Below are 12,747 nucleotides of genomic sequence, written 5' to 3' on the forward strand. Positions count from 1 at the left end.
TGATCTCAGGGTCCTGGGATGGAGCCCCACATCGGGCTTTGCGCTCAGCATGGAGTCAGCTTCTCCCTCTCTCTTTGTCCCTCCCTCCCGCTCATGCCATCTCTCTCAAATAAATAAATAAAATCTTTAAAAAAAAAAAAAAAAGAAAGGAAAGGCATTCTGACACACCCTACAGTATGGACGAACCTTGAGAACATGACGCTAGGTGTGATAAGGCGGTCACAAAAGGCCGAACGTGCATGCTTTCACTTCCATCGTCTACTTAGAGAAGTCAAATTCATAGAGGCAGCAAGTAGCATGGTAGTTTCCAGGGGCTGGGGTTAAGGGAATGGAACGTTGTTTAACGGGTATAGAGTCTTGGTTTTACAAGATAAGAGAGTTTGGGAGATTGGTTGTACAACAATATAAATATACTTACTGCTGAACTATACACAAAAATGGTTACAGTTGCAAATTTTATGTTAGGTGTATTCTACCACGTTTTTATAAACGAATGTATGTGTGGATTAAAGCAATTCGGCTGGGTAAAAGTACCCACGGATGTCTTCGCCCCTTCCTGCTGGTACCTGTCAACTACCCTAACTCAGGGTTTGCACAGCAAGGAAACTACCCGACAGCAAGTGCTATTTCAACACACCAAAGAAAGGTAAAAACAGTTATTTAAACTGGCATTTCTCAACCATGGTCCACACATTGGAAGTGCCTGGATGCTTTATAAAAATATCATATCTAGACCCCAACCCTACAGATCTGATCTAATTGGATTAGGGTTGGGCCAAGGACATTGATACTTTTAACAGCCCCCCAGGTGATTTTTGCAGTGACTCTAGAAAAGTCTCTTCTTTCTTCCACCTGGGTTTTGGGTTCCACGGAAGTGGATGCCAGGGAGGCTGTATTCCACTGATCATGCATCTCACTGTTGGCTCTTACACTTTCCCTCTCTCCTAGTTCCTTTCCTATACTCAGTTGTACTGAAATCTTTCCCTCCAGCAACTTGTGCCCGATGTCTTTTCTCCTTCACCGGTCTTCTTGAAATTGCTCTTGCCAAGGTCACAAATGACTCTTGTAACGCTAAATCCAGCAGACAGCTTCAACCTATGTCTCACCTGACAACTGGCAGATTCTGGCGGAGCCTACCCCTCCCCCACCATCCTTCTTGAAATGCTTCCTTTGCTTGGCTTTCAGAATATTCTAGCAGAATCCTTCCTCTCTGACAGCTTCTTTTGAATTTCCTTGTAGGTTTGTATCCTGCTCCTCAATGTTGATGTTAGCCCTTCGCTGGATTTTCCAGAAGTCCTCTTGTAATTATTTTATTTTTTAAATTCTCCCATTGATTCAGTGGCATTAACAAACATTATTGAACACCATCATGAGCCAAGGACTGCAGAAGGCGCCAGAAATTCACTGACAAATCAAACTAGACATTGGTTCCTGCCTTCATTACACTGAGGAAAGAGAAACCAAACAAATAGAGGAAATATTAAAGAATTATGAGCATTATGGAAACAAGCTGGAGGCTGAGTTGAAGATCAACGGAATCGGAGGCTACCTTAATGAAAATGACCTGAGGGGTCTAATAGCTCTAGCTTCCGAATCTGGGAAGAAAGCACGTTCCATGTGGAGGGATCAAAATGTGCACAGTCTCTAGAGTGAAAGAGTTCTACCTTCTGAAATGCTGAGAGGAGGAGTTGGCTGGATTATGGGTGGTGAGCATGTGGCAAGCCAGGGGCAGATCACATGGATCCTACCAGTCATGGTAAGAATGTTGAGTGGTCTTCTAAATGAAATTAAAAGCTATTGAAAGGTGTTGAGTTGTGGAGTGACATAATATGACTCACATTTTAATAAAGTCACTTGCTGCAAAGTGGAGGACAAATGGAGGACAACAGAAGCAGAAATAGGGAGATCAGGTGGCAGGCTACTTTTCTATTTCAGGCAAGAGATAATGGAGGCTTGGACTAGGGAGCAGCCATAGAAAGAGGAAGACGTGGACAAGTCCAACAGCTTATTTGGGGAGTTGAATTGAACAGCCTTGGTGACAGTTACAGAGAGTGACGGAAAGAGATGAAAAAAGAATGGCTCCAAGTTGTCTAGAGCGAGCGGCTGGATAGCTTATGGTCCATTGACAAAATGGAGATCAGAGTGGTAATAGCATGGGAGCAAGGCTGTGTTCTATTTGGTTAAATGTGAGATATTATGAAATATTCAAGTAGAGCCGTCAAGTAGGCAAGTTAATAGTTCCAAGCACAAGTTAAGGCTTAAGATATAAATTTGAGATTTATCAGCATGAACATGGTATTTTTTACAATGTTTTATTTATTTATTTGAGAGAACGAGTGAGAGTGAGCGAGCACAAGTGATGAGTGGGGGCAGGGGCAGAAGGAAAGGGAGAAGCAGACTCCCCACTAAGCAGGGAGCCCAAATCGGGGCTTCATTCCAGGACCCTGGGATCATGGCCGAAACCCAACGTGGATGCTTAACCAACTGAGCCACCTCGGCGCCCCATGAACATGGTATTTATTCCTTCTCACACTTATTTTTCTAGGATCTTATTTTTCATTAAATGACTATTTGCAAAAACAACACTAATTACTCACCGTATATTTCACAGAGGTTCTAACTAGAATGGGCTATAAACATAACATCATATCAAAAGGGAGAAAAAAAGTCAAGATCCACAAGAATTCTTTCTTTAGATCTGATTCAAGTTGAAAAGTGACCCAATAAACTAAGTCCATGATGACCTTGGGATTGCTTACATCTATGCTGACAGAGTTATTACACTTTCCTGGTCTATAACATAACTTTTTTTTTAATTTCAAAAAGAGGAGGGAGCTTTTAATAATACATTAATTTCATAACAAATCTATTAAGTATCTGTCATCTCTCTCAAACCACATCAAAATAATGCATAAAATAATACGTGATTCAGACTTAACAGATCACAAAGGAATGAGAAATGTCCCGGAGATTTCCCAGCACACTTAATACAGAAATTGTTTTTTGTGTAAGTGCCCTTCCAATAACTCCTTCATAATCATCTAAAGCCTATTAGTTAAGCACTCTGTTGGGTGTAGTTCTTCTTGTAGCTTTTAAAGATAAATATGACAAGAGAAATTAAAAGGGCCACCAAGGGTAAAATCTGTTTAGTGCCATTCGGAAGACTTGTGACAGCAAGCACGTATTGCCCAATGGATCCGTGCTGTCTTGGGTTTGTTGTTGGCATCTTCAGCATTTTTATAAACTCTGTCAAGACAGTGCTGACAATGGCTTCAACTCTAGATTTTTCTGTCATCAGTAATCTGCATATTATGTCAACCTTTTTTTTAAAGGTTTTATTTTTATTTATTTGACAGAGAGAGAGCAAAAGCACAAGCAGGGGGAGGGGCAGAGGGAGGGGCAGAGGGAGAAGCAGGCTCCCCGCTGAGCAAGGAGCCCAATGTGGGGCTCCATCCCAGGAGCCTGGGATCCTGACCTGAGCCGAAGACAGATACTTAACCAACTGAGCCACCCAGGTGGCACCCTCAACCTCCTTCTCAGAAATTGTAAGTTTTCATACTGTGCATGTGATATTGGGTGTGGCCTTCAGCCCCCTGGTCAGTACGGATGGTACCTTCATTTCTGACTCAACTCTTCATGCGCTGGTGGTGATCATTGTTGTCTTAGACAGGACTCCTAAGGGGTGATGGTGTTGACCATCCCCGTGATGGTAGTTTTGGCCTCAACGCAACCAAACGGACATAGCTCTGCGTTCTGTACCAACTACAGAATCTCCTGCTGAAATCGAAGGGGTGACTGCCTTCGCGGATTTGTCGAATATTTGGGGAAGTTGTCATGTTATGATTGGTGTGTTCCGAAGAACAGAGTGTGTCTATTTGACCCATTTACCCCTGGCTAGGTCCCAGCAACAGCTTTTGGGTTTGTAGCTTACTCTGTTGTCATTTTTTTGTTTTGGTTCTCTACAGCGTTTTACTCCTGGACACTACTACCAGATACAATGGAAACTGAAATACCACTGAATGAAGAAAACAAAGTAAGAACTGAAAAATGCATGACTATGGATGTCGACGACTACCCAGGTGTGGTACCTGTTATGGTCACTGAGGTACCACGTTTCCCATTGTCTTGGTCATTTTTGAGTGCCACAGGGGTGTGGCAGCCACCAAAGTAGCTTAGGTTGGCCAATCACAGGAACTCTTAGAAGGAGAGTGACTGTGTTCTTTCCACCAAGAACTCACTCTCATTCTCTTTAGGCTTTTTTTACTCTTTTCTTTTTATTGTCTCAGTCTATGTGATATGTGTTGGCAGAAATGTCCTCTTAGCTAAATCATTCTGCTTCTTACAAAAGAGAGAGAGTATTTTGTGAGCGGTTCTTTGATATCCTGAGGCTTGGCACTGGGAAATGCTTGGTTGAAGACAGTCCAAAAGAACACAGTGGCTTGGATACTCTAATGATCGACTTCAGGAAAAGTTACCTGATACTGTGCTGGCCTCCCCAAACTTGTTCTCCCTGTTCCTCTCTGCCCTCATGGCAACCCCACAGGACTGAGATTTTGCTGCCTGTCACGGGAGAAATCTGGCGTTGAAACAAGAACAGGGAGGAAGCAAAACAAGCACGATGACTATACCCATCTTGAGGGGGAGCTCAGAGGAAAGCTGTGGCTTCACAAGTTCCAGTTGGCGGAGGCTCTTCAGAGATCGTGCCAGATTCTCTGTTGCTTGGCAGTGGAATCTTTGCCAGCTGCTCAAGCAAAGAAGGCCCCACACTGGATCTGCTTCCTTCTTCATGCTCTGCAAGGTTGGCCTGGGGGTCCTCACTGGGTGAGGAGTGGCCCCCTGGATGGTCAAAGCAGGAGTCCTGCTACCTGCTTTGTGGTACACACACCACTGGTGCTTGAGTCCAGGTGTTTCCATCATGGCTGCCGTCCAGGTGGGGAGGTGGCCCACAGCAGAGTCAGGGGCCGATGGGTACATAGGATATGGAAGCAAGACTCTTCCAACAAAAGCAGTTCTTGCATAAGCCATGTCTAGTTACAGCCTACTAACACATGGGAGCAAAGGCCCAGAGAGAAGTCTGGACACATCCAGAGAAAACCAGGACATTTTATTGAGACCCAAAATCAATAACACAAAACACATAGAGATTTTGCTCATCTCTTAACCCAGTATTTCCTCAAGGGAGTCAAATCTTGCCTGATAAAACAAACTGTCATATTCAGAGACGTGGATACCCAGAGACTATCAATCCCACATCCTTCCTTCTTCTCTGTTAGAAACTTCAAATCTCCTCTGTCCCCACAGCTCAAGAGCCAGGACCTGTGGGTTTTGGAATTAACCCCTAGGGTGGCACATGGCAGTCAGCAGAACACACTTCCGGACCATCTGGAATTCATTCAGTTGCAGGCCATTGTGTCTAGCATGACAGGAACTTAATCAGTTTCCCTGTTACCTTCAGAGCTAAGAGCTGCTCCTGATTTCCACAAAATTGAGGGAAAATAGGAGACAGAATCCTCTTTTAAGTACTTATTACAATTTTTATCAAAGAAGCTGAGGTTCCTTTTCTCTCTCACTTCTCAAGAAAATAAAGGTGAATTATAGAGTTCTGATGGTCACAGCATTAGAAGTTTTCCATGTACCTCCTTTTATAACATGAGCAAGCCCTGACCCACCACAACTGACATTTCCATGAGCTGGGAATCTCTCTAGGGATAATTTCTTTGCTTTCTCTTACAAAAAAGAGAAACGGTGCTTTTCATAAGGATATAGAGTTCTGTCCAGGACCATATAATGTCTGGCTTTTCCCTTCCCTGAGTTGATGTCCTAAGACTGGACAAGAGAGACAAATCATCAACTCACACATATTCGTTAATGGTGATTATAAAGGGGGTGTAGGCGCAGGATAGCATTGGGAGAATGCCTTAGACCGTTTGGGCTGCTCTAATAGGATACCATGGATTGGGTGGCCCAGAAACAACAAATATTTATTTCTCACAGTTCTGGAGGCTGGGAAGTCCAAGATCAAGTTGCCAGGAGATTCAGTGTCGGATGAGAACCTGCCTCCTGGTCCATAGACAGTAGTCTTCTTTCTGTGTCTTCATATGATGGAAGGGACAGGGAGGTTTCTGGGGTCTCTTTTATAAGGGCACTCATTCCATTCAGAAGGCTCCACCTTCATCACATGACCACCTCCCGAAGACCCCACCTCCTAGACCATCACATTGGGAATTAGCTTCTCAACATGTGAATGGGGTTGGGGTGGGGAGATGCAAACATTCAGGAGAGAGCAGAGAGTATAAGGGAGTTTATGAAAAGTAGTGCGGAAAGATTTTAGCATCAACAGTTCCCGGTTCATTAACAGAAAGAATGGAAAAACTGAAACTTTGGTTAACTCCCATGCTGTTTGGCTATCCTGCTTTTACCTCACGGATTATGGGATTATGTGCGATTTCTAACAGCTTTGAGGAAATGCTATCTCAATGCAAAATGATTCTGAAATAGAGGCATCAAAATCATAGCCTGAGGCCATCAGAATCTCTCGGGAGGCTTGCTGGAAGGCATATTCCAAGATTCCAACCCAGCTCTACTTAATCAGAATCATAACCATGAGCCCAGAGGAACCTGTATTTTGAATAAACTCCCTCTGTGGCTCTTAAGGCCCATCAAAGTTTGAGAACCCTTGCCAAAGCCCCAAATCAGGAGCAAGCCCAAGGAGTCTTGAACTTTTCTGTCCTTAAAGAAAACAAAAGTTAACAGAAAAGAGAGCATGATTGCTTTATGGAGTTCTCTCAAACTCCTGGAGAACTGTGTGCACATGAGCTGTAATCAGACCCAGAAGGAGAAAGCTGTGATAGGAATGGTTTTCACTCAACCCACAGAGCTAGTTGAATGAGATCAACAATCTTTGCCAAAATCTAATCGTGCAGAGCCGCCATGAATAACTTTAATATTTTAAAGCCCCCACAGCACAGCCAGGATCTCCAGCCAAACTCATGGAGCCTTTCCAATGTCAGTGCCATCTTTTGTTTAAAATTGCTGCCTGTCAGGGGCCCTTCCAAATCAAAAACATTATTTATAGAATGCTAAGGAAATTCTAATACCAAAATATGTGTTGCACCAGTTTGGACAAAAGTTCCGGTGGAAGGAATCTCCTGAAACATTTTTATGACAACATCTATTTAGGCTTGACCAAAAACAATGTTTTAAGGAAATTTTCTTATTTGATATTTGGATACCATATGAATTCTCTAAGAAAAACCAGAAGTATGAAAGGGCAAATTATAATATTACTGTTTTTGGTTGTATCTTCTTTTTAGTTAAAAAAAAAAGTTATATTAAGAGCAGCCATCCTACATCGTGAAATTCACTAACTGCCCTCTGCTAACTTTGAGAATATTACCATATTCATGTTCTCAAGAATTTTGACCTACTAGGGAATCCTGAAGAATAATTAACACCTTCAAACTTGTACTATTTAACATTATTTCTTCATTATCCTGTTCTTAAAGTCACTGGGAAGTTTTTGTTGGTTTGACCTGCTCTGTTCTGCTGGTCAAGCTAGCTGAGTCCTGATGCCTGAGTCCTAGATTCTCGTTTCGTGGGTCTGAGGTGAGGCCCAGGCAATTACAAAGTACAACCAGGGTTGAGATACACATTTATAGCCAATGCAATAGGTTTCCCCTAAGATATTAGCAGAAAGGAAATTCTCACTGTGTCTTACATTCTTCAGATTCAAGGGTTTCTGAATTCAGAGGGTTTTTCAGCCTCCAATTTTGTTGTGCAAACAAGCCAATTGTTCTATGAATCCCACAGTTATGGGATCTAAGTCTCCAGGAGTCTCTGAGCCTAATTCTTCCTGCCTCTGCTAGAGTAACTTAGTGGCTCCAAACTCGAACATTGGAGTAAAAAGGAGTGTTATTTCTGAGGCCCTCTTTCAGTGAGGCCAGGTTATGTATACAGCTTTGATAATGTGTGTTACGGTAATGAACTAGCAAGACATGTTGTCTCCTTGGTTAGGTCATCTGGGCAGAGCCTGACACGTCGAGGTGCTCTGAATGCAGATGAAGTGAGGAGTGGACCAAACCGAAGACTGCCTGCTGTCAGTGTTTGAGGGTGTGACCTCTAAATTCTAGTCCCTACCACGTTGACCCCACTTGACTCCCTATCTACCACCAGCGGTTTCTCATCTCTGGTTTTGCTCATTTCCTCTGTCTGGCATCTGTTCCTACCTTCCCCCTCCCCACTGAGATACTCTTTTCTCTCGTCTTATCAGACTGTGCTCAGGTCTCCTCTCCAGTGGCCCCTCTCCCAGAAACTACTCTGACATTCAGACTGGTTCTCTAGTGAAGCTTTCAAACGAAGCATAGTTTAGGGGGCCCTCACTTGCATGCGTCCCTTCTAAGCCGGTGGACAGGGTCCTAGCCGTGTTTTCACACGGTTGTGTTTTTAAAATAAGACGTGCTGAAGTAAGATGCTCTAACCCTAGTTGTTTCAGACTCTCTACTCCAACTCCCCTTCCATTAAACTCCCTTTTGTGTCAGGTAGCATGGGAGTGACCATGAGCACTTTGGGAATCAGGGTAAAGGGACATTGAGTTTGGAACACATTTGGTTGGTTTAATGGAAAAATATATTTATGTGGTTGTCAATATAGGAATGGTCTATCAGTCAGGGTTCAGGCAAAGAAAGAGGACCAGTAGGAAATACTAACATGATAGATGGATGATGGATGATAGATAGATAGATACATAGATACATAGATAATAGGCAAACCTCTATAGAGACATAAGGAATTGGCTCACGTAACTGTGGCAGACTGGCTGAACAAGTCTGCAAGGCAGGCCATCAGAAAGGGAAGATAAGGAGAAGCTGAACTCCACGGGCCAAAAACGGTTTCCTAAAACCAGAAGTTTGCCCTCAACCCCCACCCCAGGGAAAGCCTAAGCCCGATTTTGAGGGACCTTTTAACTGATTAAGTCAGGCCCATGCAGGATAATATCCCCGACTTAAAGTTACCTGATTAGGGACTTTAATTACTTCTGCAAAATCCCTTCACAGAGCAGCTAGACTCATGCTGGATTGACTGAGTACCTGAGTTCAGCCCCGTGAAACGGTCACGTCCATCAGCCACCTCACAGCTTCTGGGAACGTACCTACCATCCCCTGTATCAGATCGGCCAGCCCTGGTGGAGAACCGGAATTTATTCAGCAGCATAAGCATATCCCAAGGTACCCAGGAGCAAAGTAAGTGGATTTAGAGAAGAAACAACATTTGAAATATTTGAAACCAGATGCTAGTCTAGAGAAATTCCTTCAATTACCACAGGGGAAAAAACTGAAGTAGAAATTTCAGTTGTCATCATAGCCGAATCAAAATGGAAGGTTGAAGTAATGCAGCATATACAATATAAAAGCATTGTGTGGTTTTCCTCTCTCTCTCTCTCACTCTTTTTTTTTTTTTTTTTTTTTGCTGGGAATGTGATACAGAGCTTAATCAAATATGCCACTTTACCTGTAACTGGAAAAACATTTTTGGAACATTTCAAAAAAAACAACTGAGAAATTCTTCTTATAGGTGCTGGCAGACTGCCCATTTGGATGTGTAGAAAATATACCTTTTTTTGTCATTTAAAAATTTATTTGTTAAAGGGGCACCTGGGTGGCTCAGTCAGTTAAGTGTCTGCCTTCAGCTCAGGTCCTGATCCCAGGGTCCTGGGATCCAGCCTCACATGGGCTCCCTGCTCAGCGGAGAGCCTGCTTCTCCCTCTTCCTCTGCCTGCTCCTCCCCCTACCTGTGCTCTCACATGCTCTCTCGTGCTCTCACGTGCTCTCTTGTGCTCTCCTCCTCTCTCTCAAATAAATAAATAAATAAATAAATAAATAAAATCTTAAAAACACATTTATTTGTTAAGGAATCAGAATAAAATGCAAGTCAAATGAATGGGAATATGAAACAAAGCAAAAAAATTGGCCAATAGAAAATTGAAAATGAAAACTTTGAAAATTGCAAAATGAAACCAATAGAAATTATTCTGACATCAAGATGGAAATAGGAACAAGAAAATTTTCAGGTCATTCCCAAAGCAATAATTTATTAATAGGAAGAGATTAATTTCAAGTTGAAGTAGTGAAGAGACTCTTAGGTTATATGGTAATTTAGTTAATGATGAGAATGAAGAGAACTGAATCACAATAACCATTAGAAAAATATTTAAATTGTTAGCTGATTTGACACAAAATACCAACCTCACCGAGCACTCATAATATGCCATTATAAAAATGTCAACAAACTGATTAGTGATTATGACCAGATTCAGAGGTATTTACAATTACTCGTTATACGCACATGCACACACACATGAACTCAAAATAAATGCCCTAAGTATTAGTGCTTATAGATGAATGAAATTCAAAAGGTTTTCCCATATTTGACCTTAAGCCTAAAATTTATACTACATTATCAATAATAAGTTATAGAGTTAAAACTATAAACTATCAAAGAATTTTTCAAAAATTTGCTCTATCATGCTGAAGACTGCCTTATCTTTCTATTCTCTCTATAAAAAATATTGCAAAACCTTTGCCATACAAAGGGGTGTGATGGTTAATCTTACATGTCCACTTGGCTGGGCCATGGTGCCCAGATATTTGCTTAAGCATTATTCCGGATATTTCTATGAAGGAATTATTTTGGATGAGTGTAACATTTAAATCAGTGGACTTTGAGCAAAGCAGATTACCCTCCTTAGTGCAGGTGAGTCTTGTCTAATCAGTTGAAGGCCCTAACAGAACAAAGAATGAACTTCTTCCTTGAGTGAGTCTGCCAACAGACTGCCTTTAGACTCCAACTGCAACTCTTCCCTGGGTCTTCAGCCTGCTCACCTATCCTGTATGTTTTGACTCACTAGGCATCTGCAATTGCATGAGGCTTTTCCTTAAAATGTATCTTTCTCCATTTAGATAGATGATAGTTAAGTAGATAAAAAGTTAGATGAATGATAGATCAATGGATAGATGATAGATAGATAGATAGATAGATAGATAGATAGATAGATAGATAGATTCTATGGGTTCAGTTTCTCTGGAAAATTCTGACACAAGGGATAATGAAAAAGAAGTGTTCTGAAGTATCTGATAGGCTGAACTGTGTCCCCCCTGCCCCCGCCAAACTCAAATGTTGGAGCCCTAATCTCTAGTATCTCAGAATGTGTCTGTATTTGAAGATAGGATCCTTAAGGAGGGTATTAAGTTAAAAACAAGGTCTTAAGGTATGATCTAGTCCAATCTAACTGGTATCTTTGTAAGAGTAGGTAGGACACACACACAGACACAAGGGACTCCTGCACACAGAAGGACAGCTATATGAAGGGGCAGCAAGTGGGCAGCCATCTGCAAGCCAGAGAGAGAGGCATCAGAGGACCCCCCCCCCAGCCAGTACCGTGACCACAGACTTCCAGCCTCTAGAACCGTAAGCTATAGGAAAGCTGAAAGAAAAGAAACTTGCATGGTTTAAGCCACCAGTCTATAGTATTTTGTTATGGTACATCCTAGAAAACAAATAAAAGGATATCAGGCAGTTAATTATTAAAAATAAAGTATAATTGTCCTGAATTTTATGATATTTGTTATAGCTGCCAACTTCAAAAAATCTGTAATTTCTCATTTCTTTTTTCATTTTGAATAAATTTTCACTTTTGTACCTACTTTTTTGTATTATCTTTCTTCAAGAGGGCCCCCCCAAAGTTAACTTCTCAGACCCACAAAACCCAGCTCTTGCACTGCTGAAACCATGTCTGCATCTGTCACTGCTCCATTAATACCTTAGACGTACTTCAAATTGAAATTATGTGAAGTGGGCGTTGTGTTACCTAACCTTACTGTGGTCATCATTTTGCAATATATATGAACATCAAATCATTATGTTGTACATCTTAAATGTACACAGTTGTATGTCAACTATATCCCAATAAAGCTGAAAAAAATGTTTTAAAGATTTATTTACCTCAGAGAGTAAGAGGAGAGAGCATGAGCAGGGGGAGGGATAGAGGGAGAAGCAGACTCCCTGCTGAGTGGGGAGCCTGATGCAGGGCTCAGTCCCAGGATCATGTGCTGAGCCGAAGACAGACACTTACCCAACTGAGCCACCCAGGTGCAAGCTGAAAAAATATCTTAAGCCTATTTCTACCAGTGCGTCTCCCACATTGATGTAAAATGATCTGTGCCTAGACACCTACTAGGCTGTGCACGTCTTGTGGACAGGCACTGTTCCTTACCCATACTTGAATCTCCAGGGGGTAGCTCAATGTCTGGCACACGTAACAGAGGCTCCAGAAATATCTGACGGATGAATGGGCAAATACACAACCAGATGCAGTAGCGAATACTGAAAAATGAATCAAGAGTCTGCCAGTCTCTACAGATACCAATTTTAACTTCAGAGTTCAAGTTACAGACTATTCACATTGCCTGAGCTCAACTGGAGGGAAAAATATCCTTAAGAATCTTCCAGCTGCTGGATTCTGATACAAACCTGAAGCAAGCAAGCCACTGAGGAGAGTACTTAAACATTTAATCCTCCAGATAGAATATCTGGGTACGAAATGAAACAACTCAACTCCAACAACCAAAACCAAAACTGCATAAACTGCTCTTCACCACTCTATATGCCTCTCCCCGCCCCCCCGCAAAATAGCCTAGATATTTTAGTATTGTATTTGGATACATGTGTGGGTACAAATGACTTAACTATCTG

This window comes from Ursus arctos, unplaced genomic scaffold (assembly GCF_023065955.2).
Source record: "Ursus arctos isolate Adak ecotype North America unplaced genomic scaffold, UrsArc2.0 scaffold_30, whole genome shotgun sequence".
Taxonomy (NCBI): Eukaryota; Metazoa; Chordata; class Mammalia; order Carnivora; family Ursidae; genus Ursus; species Ursus arctos.